Source organism: Mustela lutreola, chromosome 2 (assembly GCF_030435805.1).
Source record: "Mustela lutreola isolate mMusLut2 chromosome 2, mMusLut2.pri, whole genome shotgun sequence".
NCBI classification, from domain to species: domain Eukaryota; kingdom Metazoa; phylum Chordata; class Mammalia; order Carnivora; family Mustelidae; genus Mustela; species Mustela lutreola.
In genome coordinates this window covers 108,611,365-108,626,721 of record NC_081291.1, presented here as the reverse complement: position 1 = coordinate 108,626,721, position 15,357 = coordinate 108,611,365, and the positions used below count along the sequence as shown (strand labels likewise).

Here is a 15,357-nt window from a genome sequence, read left to right as displayed (position 1 = left end):
AGTATCTTGAAATAAACCTACACCATTACTTGACTTAGGAAAAAAGCCAATGTTGCCCAAATATCCGAACAATTCAGAATAGAACTATAAATACTAAGCTAGCATTTAGCAAAAATTATTATGGCTTATCACTGTTTCTGATTTCATAGAAAGCCATGTTGTACGAAGTCACTCTCTGGGGAGCCTGAGTGGCTCACTCTGTTAAGCACCTGCCTTTGGCTCAGGTCATGATTTCAGGGCCCTGAGATCGAGCCCCATGTTGGGTTCCCTGCTCAGCGGGGAGCCTGCTTCTCCCTCTCCCTCTACCCCTCCCCCCAGTTTTTGTGCACATATGCCTACACTCTCTTAAATAAATAAAACCTTAAAAAAAAAAAAAAAAAAAACTATCTACATGTGCCAAATACTATGCTAAATGCTGGAGATTATATCCCTTGACCTATATCCCTTGACCTAAGACCTGAAAGGTGGGAAATTCATCAGACAAAGAGGCACTAAAAAGAGGGGAAATAACAGAGGCATGGAATCCAAGCAGAGGAATTACCACAGGCAGAAGCAGTGAGGTGAGGGGTGGGGGCAGGGGGATGAGTTTAACAGCTGATGGGCATGAAGGAGTATACCTGCCATGAGGAACACCAAATGATATATGGATTCATTGAATCACTGTACCATACAGCTGAAATTTTTTTTTCAAGATTTTTATTTATTTGACAGAGAGAGAGATCACAAGTAGGCAGAAAGGCACACAAAGAGAGAGGGGAGCAGGGAGCCCGACGCAGGGCTTGATCCCAAGATCCTGAGATCATGACCTGAGCCTAAGGCAGAGCCTGAACCTACTGAGCCACCCAAGCGCTCCTTAACTGGAATTAAAATAAAAACTTAAAAAAAAAAAAAAAAGTACTAAGGTGAGAAATCCTAGAAAACGTCATGAATACAAGTTAAACCCGCTAGAACACAGGGTAGTCTCTAGCAAACAGCTAGAAATGGAGCTAAAAACATGGGACAGGATCAGATTGCCTGATATAATAAAGATATGATAAAGATATGGATTAACTTGCATGTGATGGAGATTCTGAATTTTTTTCAACTGAAAAAGACCAAAGTCCATACCAATGGGGCCATATTCCAAATACAATATGAATGGTGTCTTCGGGACTTGTACAGTGCAGCAGCACTGTGTTCACCTGCTAGACTGTTTACCTTCAAGATGCCAGAACTCATTCATCAACATATAGCCAACATCTAGCCCTGTGCTTGGCACATACAGGAACTAAAAAAAAATACTGAATAGTTAAATTTGCCAACGCAATCCTGAAGGCATAACCAAGAGGCCCTAACCAGGCTTGCTTCCTTCCTTCCTGCCTGCCTATAAAAATCACAATTCTTATGTACCACAATAATTGATAATTGCCACAAGTTTTAAGGGAACATGAAGAAAGGCCCTTCACCATAGGCTGCATTGGAGGTAAGAAAGGATTTGGGGTGTGGGGGTGGAACACATTAAGATGCTTCTAAACCTAACTAAATTAAGCACTTTGTTGTTCTCACCAAAAACTGAACAGAAAACAACTGTGGGTTAGTTAAAACTTACTCATCAATGAACTCTAAGGCAGTGGTAGTAACTCTAAAAAACCTATTTTCATATCAAAAAGATCCATGAAATAAAAATCCATTTTAACAGAATTTGTTGGGTTAAAAGATTTTATTTATTTTTGCGTGCACACGAGCTGGGTGGGGGGACAGTGCGGGTAGGGCAGAGGGAGAAGCAGAATCCTCGATGAGCAGCGAATCCGATGCAGGGTTCGATCCCAGGACCCTGGGAACATGACCTGAGCTGAAGGCAGACGCTTAACCGAATGAGCCACCCAGGTGCCCCTATTCTTCCAAATATTTAAGTGCTCCAGACAAAATTAGGCTACTTGCCTGCAGTACCTTACATTTAACTTAGCAAACTGAATCACATTATTACAACTGGCATTAAATAAGGATTTCATCTCTTATGCTTGGTGAAACAGTAGGGCAAAAAAATTTAAGAGAAACTTGAGGAAATCAAAGCCAAAACTAAATTACAAATGAGCTTAGAAAACCAATGGCTTAAGAAGTTAAGGCGCTGGGGCACATGGGCTCAGTTAAGCTAAGACTCTGCCTCAGGCCCAGGTCATGATCCCAGAGTTACAGGATGGAGCCCCACATTAGTCCAATCAGGCTCTCTGCTCAGCAAGGAGTCTGCTTCTCCCTCTCCCTTTGTATGCACACTCACTCATGCGTATGCACGCACTCTCTCTCTCACTCTCTCAAGTAAATAAAATCTTAAAAAAAAAAAAAAAAGAAGAAGAAGTTAAGGCATAATCTAAAGCTGGACGAAACATCTTTGGTCTTTTTGAAGAACCGGTGACCCACATTTAAAGCAATCAATCCAAAGGCCAGAGAAGTAAAATAAAATTTCAAATATTCCTTTTAAAGAAAAGATGTAGACACATTTCACTAACAAGTATTTTCTATTGTTTTATTTTTATTTATTTTTATTAACCATTATTTTTAAATAAGGCACATGAAAGTCTATTAAATAAACCTAATTTAACATATTTTTACATTTTATAATGTGACCAGGAAGAGACAGAATCAGTAACAGTAACACAGAGGATGGGGGGAAATGATACACCCAGAGACAGAAAGGGGAAGACAAAAACACACATAAAATGTACATTAGAGATATATGAGGTTAACAGCTTGAGCCTTTTAGGATGCTGTTCCCAAAGATGCAAAATCATGGTATCTTTACATGAAAAGCCTGAGTACAACACTATGTCATTACTGCCTGCTGCTCTAGTTAAAATAAAACAGGCAGCAATTTTCAATCCCACCCCCACACATTCTCATATCTCTCTCTCTCTCTCTCTCTCACACACACACACAATACTTGTTCTGAATACATTAAATGTTATTAAACCAATAATAGTACATGACCATTTACTGAGCCTCTTATCCTCACAATTCTCTAAGGTAGCTTTCATTCCCTCCATTTGTCAAATGAAGAAACTAAAAAAGGTTAAGTAACTGGAACCCAACTACAGAGCTAGTGATGAGTCTGGAACTCAAGTCACTTGTATATGGCTCTGAAGCCCACATTTTAACCACTATACCATGCCAATTCCCCAGACATCTTTAGCCACTATTACATTTATTTTTAATCTTTTAAAGATTTTTATTTATTTAATTGACACACAGAGAGAGATCACAAGTAAGCAGAGAGAGAGGGGGAAGCAGGCTCCTTGCTGAGCAGAGAGCCTGATGCGGGTCTCGATCCCAGGACTCTGAGATCAGGACCTGAGCCAAAAGCAGAGGCTTAACCAACTGAGCCACCCAGGTGCCCCTACATTTATTTTTTTTTAACTGGTGTTTTTTACTATGCTTTTCCAAAAATAATGTTAAGATTCAGGTACTTTAAATTTCATGAAAAACATCAACAACTTATACAGTTCTATCTATCATTTACTTTCAAGTAAACTCTGCACCCACGGTGGGGCTCAAACTCACAACCCCAACATCAAGTCTCATGCTCTAGCAACTGAGCCAGCCAAGTGTTCCTATACTTCTTTTAAAATAATGCAGATTTTACTAGCAGTAAGGAAGATATTAACACTGAATATAGCTGAGTATCAATCCAGAATTACACAAAGTACAAATGGTCCCCCAATACTCCCCAATTATTACCTAGCCTTTTAATTATGCTAGGTTCTTTGTATGGTGTAAAATACCCAGAATAACCCTGGGGAGATAATAGATTTTCACAGATACCTAATTTCTTTCTCCATTATTCATATTGTGGACTCTTACCATATATGCATTTAACTACTCCCATTCAATTATCCGTGCTACACGAAAAAAAAAAAAAGCAAGAGAATACTTTAAAGATGGCAGGATGCCTGCATTTACATCCTTGTCCCAGAGTGAACATGCAATGAAGACTATAAATTTGCTGTTCCTCAGCCAGTCTAAGTCCCATTCACTTGTCAAAAGGTATCTTGCATAGCTAATTATGATCCCCCTCACCAAAAAGGTAACCTATTTTAAAAACTGGAGGAGAAACAGGCTGTTGGAATTGAAAAACAGTATGTCAGTTAAGAACCAGTTTTCTAACATACCTTCCTAAAAGACCTTTTCAACAGTAATTTTGCCTATACAGGATTTCTACTTTAAATGAGAATTTAGGCCTATAGCCCCCACATATAAGGTATGATTTCACTTTATCCAGCTCTTTAAATTACAAAGAATTAAGAACCCAAACATGTGTCTTGTATATCAAAGTAAGTTAATAATTAATCCATTATTCATCCTATTTCACAAATGGGAAAAAGCAGAGCAACAGGGACGCTGTTAGAAGGCATGCTTGGGGCACAGAGATGGCTCAGTTGATTAACATATGCCTTTGGCTCCAGTCATGGTTCCATAGTCCAAGGATCGAGCCTCACATCGGGCTCCCTGCTTGGCAAGGAGTCTGCTTCTCCCCACCCCTGCCTTCAAGCTCGCTCTCCCAATCACTCTCTCTCTCAAATTAATAAATAAAATCTTTTTAAAAAGAAGAAGAAGGCACACTAGATACATGTGGGAACTATTCCATGATTTATTTTAAAATAAAATAAAAATGTAGTAAAAGTCTGTCATGTGGGACACCTGGGTGGCTCAGTCAGTTAAGTGTCTGCCTTCGGCTCATGTCATGATTTTGGGTCCTGGCACAGAGCTCCAAATCAGGATCCCTGCTGCTTCTCTCTCTCCCTCTGTCCCTCCCCCTGTTCGTGCTCTCTAATAAATAAAATCTTAAAAAAAAAAAAAAAAAAAGGCTGCCACGTAATCAAAAGCAGTCCTTAACACTGGTTCTCAATAGGGGAAAACAAAACAAAACAGTGAGTAGTGAGATAAGCCATTACCAGAGTACAAAACCAAGCCAAGAGTGGAAAGAATAACCTACCGACAAACACTGTCTAACCCCAGGTCCTTTACTGGCACGCTATCACTTATTCTCCACACGTTTCCTTTTCTGTGAAAAGAAGAGACTAGTCTATCACCTATCTGTGACCATTTACCATATTTGTTTTTCAATCTCACACTTCATTATTTCAATATCCAACTCACAAATTCCTTGTGAAGAAAACAGGTAAAAACCAAATAAAATAGAGGAGTCAATTAATCTAGCTTGCTATCAGAGGTAGAACTTTCATACCACCCACCTCAAAACAGATACAAATATTTTTATTTTTTTCGAGATTTTAAGTAATCTCTACACCCAACGTGGAGCTCAAACTTAGAACCCCAAAATCAAAAGTTGCATGCACCACCAACTGAGCCACACAGGCATCCTCTAATATTTTTATTTAAAGCTTCTGAGAAAATCTACATACATCATCAAGTTCCACATCATGTAATCAGTAAATTCTACATAGTTAACTCACTTTTCTCAGAAATTCATTTTCTTACCTGAGTATCAATAGATCATTTAAAAGCATGAGGGTCAGCAAAGAGAGGAATTTCAATTAAGAGATTGATTACAACTCACTTAATTCATACACATACACAAATAGACAGGGGAGTACTTCTTATTGGATTCTCAGTTCATACTAGTATTAGTGGTCTTGGGTGACAGGAAGAAGTAAAACATGCATCTTCATCTATACCCTCAAAGAAACAGGTCTCTATGGAGCTCTGTTTCCAAAGATCTATATGGCCTCTTCCACTGGGGAGATGCCCTGTGGTAGACAGAGATCACAAGTAGGCAGAGAGGCAGGCAGAGAGAGAGAGAGAGGGAAGCAGGCTCCCTGCTGAGCAGAGAGCCCGACGTGGGGCTCGATTCCAGGACCCTGAAATCATGACCTGAGCCGAAGGCAGCGGCTTAACCCACTGAGCCACCCAGGCGCCCCCTGACTACTGTTTTTTAACTAATGATTACAAAAGTAGTGATTTTTTATTACCATTCATTCATGACATTTCACATCATCTCTACTTTTTTTCATCATCTCTAGTTTTAATCTTACTAATATAAATCTTTGGTGGGTTGTTTTGTTTTTTAATTAGAGAGAGGGCCCAACACAGGGCTCAATCTCATTACCCTGAGATGACAACCTGACCAAAATCAAGAGTCGGACACCTAACAAACTGAGCCACCCAGGCACTCCACTAATAACTAATGTTTTTTTTTAATTTTTTTATTTTTTAATAAACATATAGTGTATTATTAGCCCCAGGGGTACAAGTCTGTCAGTCGCCAGGTTTACACACTTCACAGCACTCACCATATCACATATCCTCCCCAATGTCCATAACCCCACCACCAACAAATTTTTTTAACTCATGGCTTATATAATCACTAGTTACCATTAAGTCTAGGACATTCTACCCTACAGATACCACCTACTTTTCCCCAATTAAATAAACCCAGAACTTTTACTTTTTTACATAAATCTTAAAAGATGTGCTTTAATTCCAATGCTCTTTTCTTTCTCTATCTCAAAAAATGAAGTCAACAAAATTCAAGTAAGGCTCTCTAACAATTATTTCCTTGCCTCTCTCATGTTTCCTGGACTAGTTAGATGGGTTAATAATTAGAACATGGTTTTAGCGACTACGGATTCATTCTCTCTATAATCCAGTTAGCTTCATTTCATACAAAATATCTCCCAAAACCAAAGATTAAATCCCATCAGCTATCTCTGGGATGCAGATTTAACTAGATGAGCTATACAGCACATTCAGAATGCATTTCATCACTGGAACAAACCTTCTGCTGATGTTAGATGTCAAGCACTAGACTATCTTCCTTTACCATACCACTATGAACTGGTTTAAGAGTGTTATCTTTAATAAATGATGAGCTGCTAACTCCTATTCAACTTCTGTTCCATTCACAATGTCTTCCACTTACTACATATATAGTTAATTTAGGTTACCAAATATACCAGTGGAGAGAATCCAGCATTAGACAAACCAAGTAATCAAGATTATTTTAAAATTCTATTTCTGTCTTCCCAGATTTTTAGTAATTACAACCATTATGCTGTCATTCAAGTATAAAGTTCTTACTTTCACCATTACCTGGACCATTGGGGAAAAAATAATACAGAATAAAGACAAAGTTTCACAGGATGCCCCCATATCACTGATCATGGCCCATCTCCTAGGACTGCTATTAATCTTAGGAATAATGTGTACTCACATTTTTAAAACCTCATATTCACAGTGCTTACAAGACCACCATGTTATATAAGCAGAGCTTACTTTAGTATAGGGAATAAAAAGGGGAAAGGGAGAACGTAAGTTCTCAGCTAATCCTCAAAATTCTGAGGTAAGTATTAATATTTGTTTTCAATAAAAATAAATTAGAAACCTGGTGATTCACAGACCTATACCCCTGAGGCTAATAATACATTATATGTTAATAAAAAATTTTTTTTAATTTAAAAAAAGAATTAGAAGATGATGATAATCAGGGAAGTTAAGCAACTTACAATGAAAGGGCCTCTGAAAACAGCACGAATCTAGCTCTGTTATTGTATATGACAAGCTGTTTCTGTTTCTAGGTTTACCATGTTAGCTGTCTATGACTCTGGGTAACTTAACATCTCTGAACCTCGTTTCCTCATCTGTAAAATACAGTTTAAATGAGATAATCCATGTTAAGTGTTTAATTCAAAGCTTAGTCAAAGAGCTAGTTATGGAAAGTCAAAAATCAAACTCCAGTCTGATTTCACAAGTCCATGCTTTTTCTATATTACATTATGTTGTAGCTACCAACATATAATTATTATCCAAAATCCTTATTTGGAATACGGCACATGTGAAAAACTCATGTACCTAAATGAGACAACTTTAAGGGCTAACTAAACCAACAGAAATATTTTAGCTCTAATAACTAATAAGCAAAACCACACAGAACTCATCAGAAGATAATGTTCAGACATTCAGGCTTAACAAAGCTTTGCTCTAAATACTATAAAACTATTTCCCTACCTATATAGGAATTTATTATTTTTTTTAGAGATTTTATTTATTTATTTGACAGACAGAAATCACAAGTAGGCAGAGAAGCGGGCACAGAGAGAGGAGAGGCAGGCTCCAGAGGAGTGGCAGGCTCCCTGCCGAGCAGAGAGTCCGATGTGGGGCTCAATCCAGGACCCTGGGATCATGACCTGAGCCAAAGGCAGAGGCTTTAACCCACTGAGCCACCCAGGCGCCCAGAATTTATTATATTTATCTCAAATCAAACCAAATTAAAATTTTAATAACCAAGCATACCCCAAGTAAAGTATTCTCGTTGACCTAGACAAAGAAATCAGCCCTCTCACTACATAATTTGAACACTGCATCAAAATGAAGCCTGTCAACTGTATTTTCAAAATAAATTGTAACTTCATATTTTCATTTATAGCTATACTACTTATAAATTGAGACAACCAGTGTCATCACTTTTCCTACCCAATGCCCTGAGCAAAAACAAGCTTTGTTGTTCTAACAAAGTTCAAAAATCTCACTGAACAGTCTCAGGCTCCCCTGATCTGGTACGGGATAATGCAAATGGATAGTAGCAAAAGTAAAGTTGCGTCACAATTAATAATAGACTTACTATTTGGAACTTCCAGGAACTGATCTGCATTTTAAAAAGGGTTGCTAAACCAGAATGGAATACCCAAAGAGATTTATTTTGGCATCTGTAGCCTATTCGGCAAAGCAACAATCCTCCGGAGAAAAGAATGCCATAAAATATATGTACCTTGGTAAGGAGGCTGAGATCTAACGAAAGGCAGAGCACTTTCAACTATGAAATCACCCCTTAAAAGATAAGGAAATCAAAACACCTTCACTTTAGCGACAAAGCCTTTAGAACACAGTATTCACTTTGCAATAATCTTTAACGTTCCTGCATTTCTTGGATTTTAAAAAAATTCTAACTTCTTGACTCATAGACCTAAAATAGTTATTACATACACAAATGTTCTACTCCTACAGTTCAGAATCATAAGTAGGAAACATAGGTTTCTGTTTCTAGGTTTACAACTCCATACCCATTCATTTTGGACTAATATAACCACTAAATATAGCTTTAAGACACTGACAATTAAAAGGAGTGAATTACGTGAGTGACTCATACCTCCTATGTCCAGACACCAAGATCCAAGGATGATTCTGTCAGATCTATGGGAAGAGGAAATGATAAACACCTGTCACAAAATCTTTCCAAACTGGGAAGCCCCGAATGGAGTTATTGTCAATCTCCAATCCATTCCCCCAGCCACAACCCTGCTAAAGATACACTGCCAAACCTAACTCTGTGAAGGCAATGGGGAGAATTAAAGGCCATAAAGAGGGTGGCCACGCAAGTAATGGAGAGAACCCCGGGGTTTTTCTAGTCTTCACTTACAGAGTCAAAGTGAGAGGCCTTAACCAATTAAGAAGTCACTTTTCCTCTCTGGGCCTCACTTAGTCATCCATAAAATGCGGTGATGGCAAGAAGCTGTTACTACTCCGACGTTAAGGACGAACCCAAGATGCCTCAGGCAGCACCCGCGGAACACATCAAGCGTCCTGCCCTTCGACCACCCATCTGCCAGACTTTCTAAAAGGGCTGGACCACCATCCTTACTCCCCAGTCCCAACGCAAGCAGCGTGTCCGAACCAGGCCTTCACACCCACAACGTGTATCCCTTTTTCTCGCCTCACCTGTCCCAGGCAGACATTCCGCGGTCTCAGCGCTCCCCTCCCCATCCCACTCATCTCCCCCGGGAAGTGATGCGGGATTCTGGGCCAAGGAGCCCAGCAGAAGCTCACCTGGTATCCGACAACACCCTTCTTCTCCTTCAGCCCCCCGCCATCACCACCACCACCACCACCCACCTACTCCGCGACCCGCTCACCCTGCCCCCGGCGTCCCGGGAAAGCCCGACCACTCACCCGCCGCCGCTGCACCGTCTCCTCGGCGGCCTCTGGGCCAGAGCAGCCGAGGGACCGCGGGGGGCCGGGGCCCGGGCCCGCAGCTATCGCCGCCGTCGCCTCGCCTCAGCCCAGCCCCATCGCCCTCGGCGGGCGCCGGCGGCCGCGGGTCGCTCGGATTCGAGGCGCCGCTGCCGCCGCCGCCGCCGCCGCCGCCGCAGCCGCGCGCTGCAGCTCGGGGTGAGGGGAGGGAGGCGCCGCGGCCAGGCCCTGGCTGAGCCCGGCACAGGGGTGTCCGCGCTCTCCTCCTCGGCGCCCGCGGCGGCGGCGGCTTGAAGCCGGACAGAGCGAGAACAAGGGACGGTGACGGGGGTAGGCGGGCAGGGGAGGGGGGCGGTCTGCACTCCGAAACGGCCTCCAGCCGCCAGCGACGAAGCGAACCCCCCTCCCCTCCGCCGTGGCGGCCAGATCACGCTGCGGGGAGAGCCGGCGGGCGGGGGAGCGCGCGGCAAGCTCGGGACTCCCGCGCCCGGATGTGAGGTCACGTGGTTGCCTCATCCCAGCGCCGGGCGCGGAGGGGCGCAGAGGGGACGTAGTGGGGCGGAGCCAGAGGAGATGGGCGGGGTCATTGGGTAGGCCCTGCCCACCTCGCCTTTAGGCCCCCTAGACCCGCGAAGGGAAGAAAGGGGCGAAGAGGACCTTTCAAAAGAGCTGCGTCCTGAGGAGGCGAAGTTACCAGCGGAGGACGGGATTTTTTGGCCTGGAGGAGGTGGAAATTGCCACCCTGGCCGTGCAAAAACAAGATCATGGTACAGATCCCCATTTAATGAACAGGGAAACTGAGGACCAGCGAGGGACCTAGAATAGACTTGCCCAGAGTCAAGGTCAAGGTGGAAACTTGTGCTACAACGGAGAGAAAACCAGACCCTGGTTCTACTCCAGGTCTCCTTCATTCCTTAAGAGCGCCACCACCCCCCATCCAAAAACAAACAAAAAACTGTAATTCGCCTTCGACAGCGAGCTCAGCGCACCGGCCTCCCGCGGAGGACTGGGAAGCCTATGCAGGAGAAAGCTCCCACGCGCCCACCCCACTGCCTCCGGCGTAAAGGAGTTTCTTCCGATGGCGCGGGAGGCAAATTAAATACTTTCCTCCGCAGGAGCTTTATCTCCGCGCAGGGCCCCGGCCGGATATACAAATCGCGCGTTTGGTTTTCGCGGCGTCCCTTCGGCGACGCGCACAGGGGGCGCGCCCCGCCACCTGCAGACTCGTGCTCTGGCATTCTGGCCCCAGCCTGCCGCACCTGCTCCCTTGAAACTCCGCCATCGGTATTGTTGTTGTTGTTGTTGTTGTTGTTGTTATTATTATTATTACTATTATTATTTATTATACCTTGCGGCTAACAGAACTCTTAGCTGCTTGAACGTGAGTAAGAGAAGGTAGCGCGCCTGCCCGACCCCTGGTTCACCGCACTTAAGAGGCACCTCGCAGGAAGCGGAGAAACACTCGGGCTCTGGTTGGTAGCACATGGTGACACTTCTTTGGGGTTACTACCCGGGCTCCGTGACATATGCTGACACCTCATCTGGGATAGCAACTGCCCCCAGTCCACGGCGCAGGGAGCCAGGAACATGCCGCTTCTGGCCTTGTAAGCTGTGTGGAGCTGGACAGTTTCCATGCACATTTCCTCACGTGGCGGAGACAGCACACTGCATCTAGTAGGTGTGCATCTCTCTTCACAGCCCCTGGGCACAGTCTCACCTTTGTTTGAAGCCTCACAGTGTTCAAATGATGACAGAAGATAGGGGGTGTGGAAGCGTGGCAAATTCTAAGAAGCTAACTCGGTGCGATTGAGCCCTCAAAGCCTCCTCCCCCACCTCTCCTGGCTTTTTGGCTCCAGGCTGTTTCCCCTTAGCCTTTTTTCTTTTTTCTTTTTCCTTTTTTTTTTTTTTTTTAAGATTCTTACTTATTTGACAGACAGATATCACAAGTGAGCAGAGAGCCCAAGGCGGGGCTCCATCCTAGGACCCTGGGATCATGACCTGAGCTGAGAAGGCAGAGGCTTTAACCCACTGAGCCACCCAGGCGCCCCTCCCCTCAGCCTTTTAACACGTTCAGGTCTCACGTCTAAAAACCAAACTCTGGGCGCCTGGGTGGCTCAGTGGGTTAAGCCGCTGCCTTCGGCTCAGGTCATGATCTCAGGGTCCTGGGATCGAGTCCCGCATCGGGCTCTCTGCTCAGCAGGGAGCCTGCTTCCTCCTCTCTCTGCCTGCCTCTCTGCTTACTTGTAATTTCTCTCTGTCAAATAAATAAATAAAATCTTTAAAAAAAAAAAAAAAAAAAAAAACCAAACTCTGGTGCCAGTCCTCCAGTCCGACTGCCCTCTCCAGTTAGATATCAAGTGCTTCTCTCCCTCTCACAGGCTGGTGGCCTCTTAAACAGTGCGTGTGTGTGCCCTCCTGTCCTGTCGTCCCTTTCCCCACCATGTCCTCAGTTCTCAACACTCGGCAGTCTGGCTTCTCCCCACTCACACCCCCCCTTCCCTAACCCTGCTAGGGCAGGAGTAACTCTGACCTTCATTTTCCCAAAGTGGGTAGTTAGTTACTTCTCAGACCTATCTCTCTGGATCTCTCTGATCCTTTTGACACCTCCAGATGGCTCCCACCTTCTGGAATCTCAATACTATCTTGGATTCCAAAGGAGTGCCCACTCCCAATTCTCATGTCTCAGTAAATAAGGCCCCTGCCTCCTCTGGTGACATCCGTAAGTGATACCAGCTGTGGGTCTGCCCCTTATGTGCCAGATTCCCTGTAAGCCCCACAGCTCCTCTCACTCCACTCTCCTAGGATTGCCTCCATCCTCATGGTTTCAACTAATGGGTCAGCCCTCTCCAGCCCGGACCTCTTTCACAAAAATTAGACCCAACTCTCCAACTGCCTGCCTGCCTTCTTGCCTGGCAGCTCTATCTGGATACGTCTCACACACACACACACACACACACACACACAAACTCAGCATGCTGGAGAGACTGAACCCATCCACTAGCTCCATGTGGGCTCTCTCTCAGTGGTCCCCAGAAGCACCTGCTATCCTCAGAACGGGAAAGCTAGAAACCTTGATTCAGCCCTTTGCCGTATCAAGTAACCCAGTCCTATCTATTTCACCTCCTTAATAAGCCTCGAATCCCTACCTCCATTCATTCCCACTGGTGCGGTTCGTGCCATCCTTGGTGGCAGCCGCCTGACAGTGGCCTTCAGGCAAACTCACCCTCCACTCAGCCTCCAGAGTGAACTACCTGAAATGTGCTCTCATTGAAAATGCTGCACAAGTTCCCCCTGACTTCTACAGCTGCCTGGGTGCCCTCCAAGGCATCCAGCATGAACCTGTCAATGCATTGAGGCTTTTCAAAGCCCCAGAAGAGCCCCTGGCTTCAAGAAGCAGCAAAAATCCCCAGGGCAAGGCAACACCCAGCGGGCCAAGGGAAAACTGTAGGAAGAAAAAAAGCAATTGAACATTTCAAGAAATTCTCTGCTACAGATGTCCTGGGGACAAAAGAAGAGAATTTGGACACTGACAGGAGGAGATGCTGAGTCACTAGGAAAGGTCTGAGCTTGTTTCTCTAGGCTCAGGGAAAAGACAGAGCCAGGAAAGGAGGAGAGGGCCAAGAAGGGTAGAAAAAGAGTGGAGCAAGTCCTGAGAAGTTCTGGGAGGCTTGCTGACTCTACACCCATGATGATTCTGGGCCTTGCAGCTGCTCACACAGGGCCGAGCCCCTCCCTCCTCTGATCCTGCTCTCTCTTAAGACCCAGCTCAGGATCAAAGGACCAAATAGACAACAGTCCTCCCCCAAATAGACAACAGTCCTCCCCAGACAAAGGTCTGACTTCACCTTCCACAAGGACCATGTGGCATCTCCTCCACCCTCAAGACCCCAGTCGTGCTTGCCTCACCTATTCACCATTACCTTGTCATTCAGACCCCACCAAGAGGAAACACCCACACATTAACTGCACCCAGTGGCTGTCCTTCACGCTAGTCAGCAGAGGGTTCAGTGCCTGCTCCCAAGAGAGCTCACTCTTCACAGGTATGGTCCTGGGCCTTCCCAAGATCACACTGTTGCCAATTCTAGCTGACGTTATTCAGACCTTGTCTTCAGGATTTACCTCCTATCCTTGAAACACTTTTCTCTTAGTTTCTATAACTTCTTTCTGGAATCGCTCCTCCCTTTTCATTACTCTCTCAACTGCTAGTGGGTGGGTACTTCCTCTAGCCTCCTTCTAAATGGTGCTGGTCCCCAGGGCTCAGTCCGGGTACATGTCCTTCTCTACACAAGTTTTATCATCTCTTTGTTTAATTTCACATCTACCAACTTCACAGGAGTTGTGGATGGGCTTCAAGGGGTCTATAAATTTCTTAAGCTGCAATGCAAAAACTTTTAAAGGAAGAAGTATAGCTTTCATCAGCTTCTTCAAGGTGTCTGGCTTCCCAAAAAAAGGAAAAGAACACTGAGCCAAATGCAACCTCCCCTCATGACCTGTCCATCATGGCTGCAGCTAATATCAAATAAATAAATAAAATCTTTAAAAAAGAAAAGAAAAGAAAAGATAGTTACCCACCCAATGCTCAAACCAGAAACCAGAAACCTAGGAGTCATTCTTTCCAATCAAATATGTAGCCCATTTCAAATCCTTTCACATCTCTTCATTGCTACTACTCTTAGAAATACCCAAGCCACCTCCTTCTCTCACCTGGGATACCGCCTTAGCCCCCAAAGAATTTCCTTGCTTTCAACCTTCACCCCTTTCCAGTCCTTTCTCACACAGCAGCCAGAGTTTATTACTGTGTATGACTCAGAGTACAGGTCTTGATGAAGGCTTCCAATTGCTTCCCATTTCACAGAGAATAAAATGTGAATTTCCTTGACCTACAAGGTCCAGTGTTGGGCCTGCCCATTACTCCCCCCTTGCTGGCACTCCTCCACCATCACCCTCTTCTTACCCCACATCTGTTTCCCCACCTTATCTCATCCATATCTAAATACACCTTCTTTTAGTTCCCCAAACATACCAAACTCCCTCCTGCCTCAGGACCTTTGCAAAACCTATTTTTTCTGTCTCCTCCCTTTTTCCCCTCACCTGGCTAGCTTCTAACCAATTCAGCTCTCAGCTTAGATGAGTATACATCAGTTCTTGAAAGAGCCCTTCCCTAGCCACTCATTCTTTATTTTTTGATGACCTCCATTTATTTTCTTTACAACCATTATCGCAATGTTAACTAATTGTGTTAATTACACAATGTAATTACATGTGAGTTTATGTACGTATTTAATACCTGTTTCTCTCACCAGACTTCAGGTTCTGTGAAGGTGAGGACCAGCTGTAGCTCCAGAAGTTTTCTAAAAGGAGCTTTAAAGTGGCAGTCTTTTTGGAAGAGGAAATGAGGGT

At 44.1% G+C, this 15,357-nt stretch overlaps 1 protein-coding gene across 3 annotated transcripts in view; it reads right to left on the bottom strand.

Moving 5' to 3' along the window:
- ATP13A3 (ATPase 13A3) overlaps positions 1–10,078 on the bottom strand; it is a 92,173-nt gene extending 82,095 nt beyond the window's left edge. For all 3 annotated transcript variants that reach the window (XM_059163108.1, XM_059163111.1, XM_059163109.1), the window contains exons 1-2: positions 9,937–10,078; positions 9,137–9,180 (exon numbers count right to left, since the gene is read on the bottom strand). The gene's annotated coding sequence lies outside the window, so the exon portion shown is untranslated. The remainder of the gene's footprint in view (positions 1–9,136; positions 9,181–9,936) is intronic.
- Between the last annotated feature and the right edge of the window lie 5,279 nt (positions 10,079–15,357).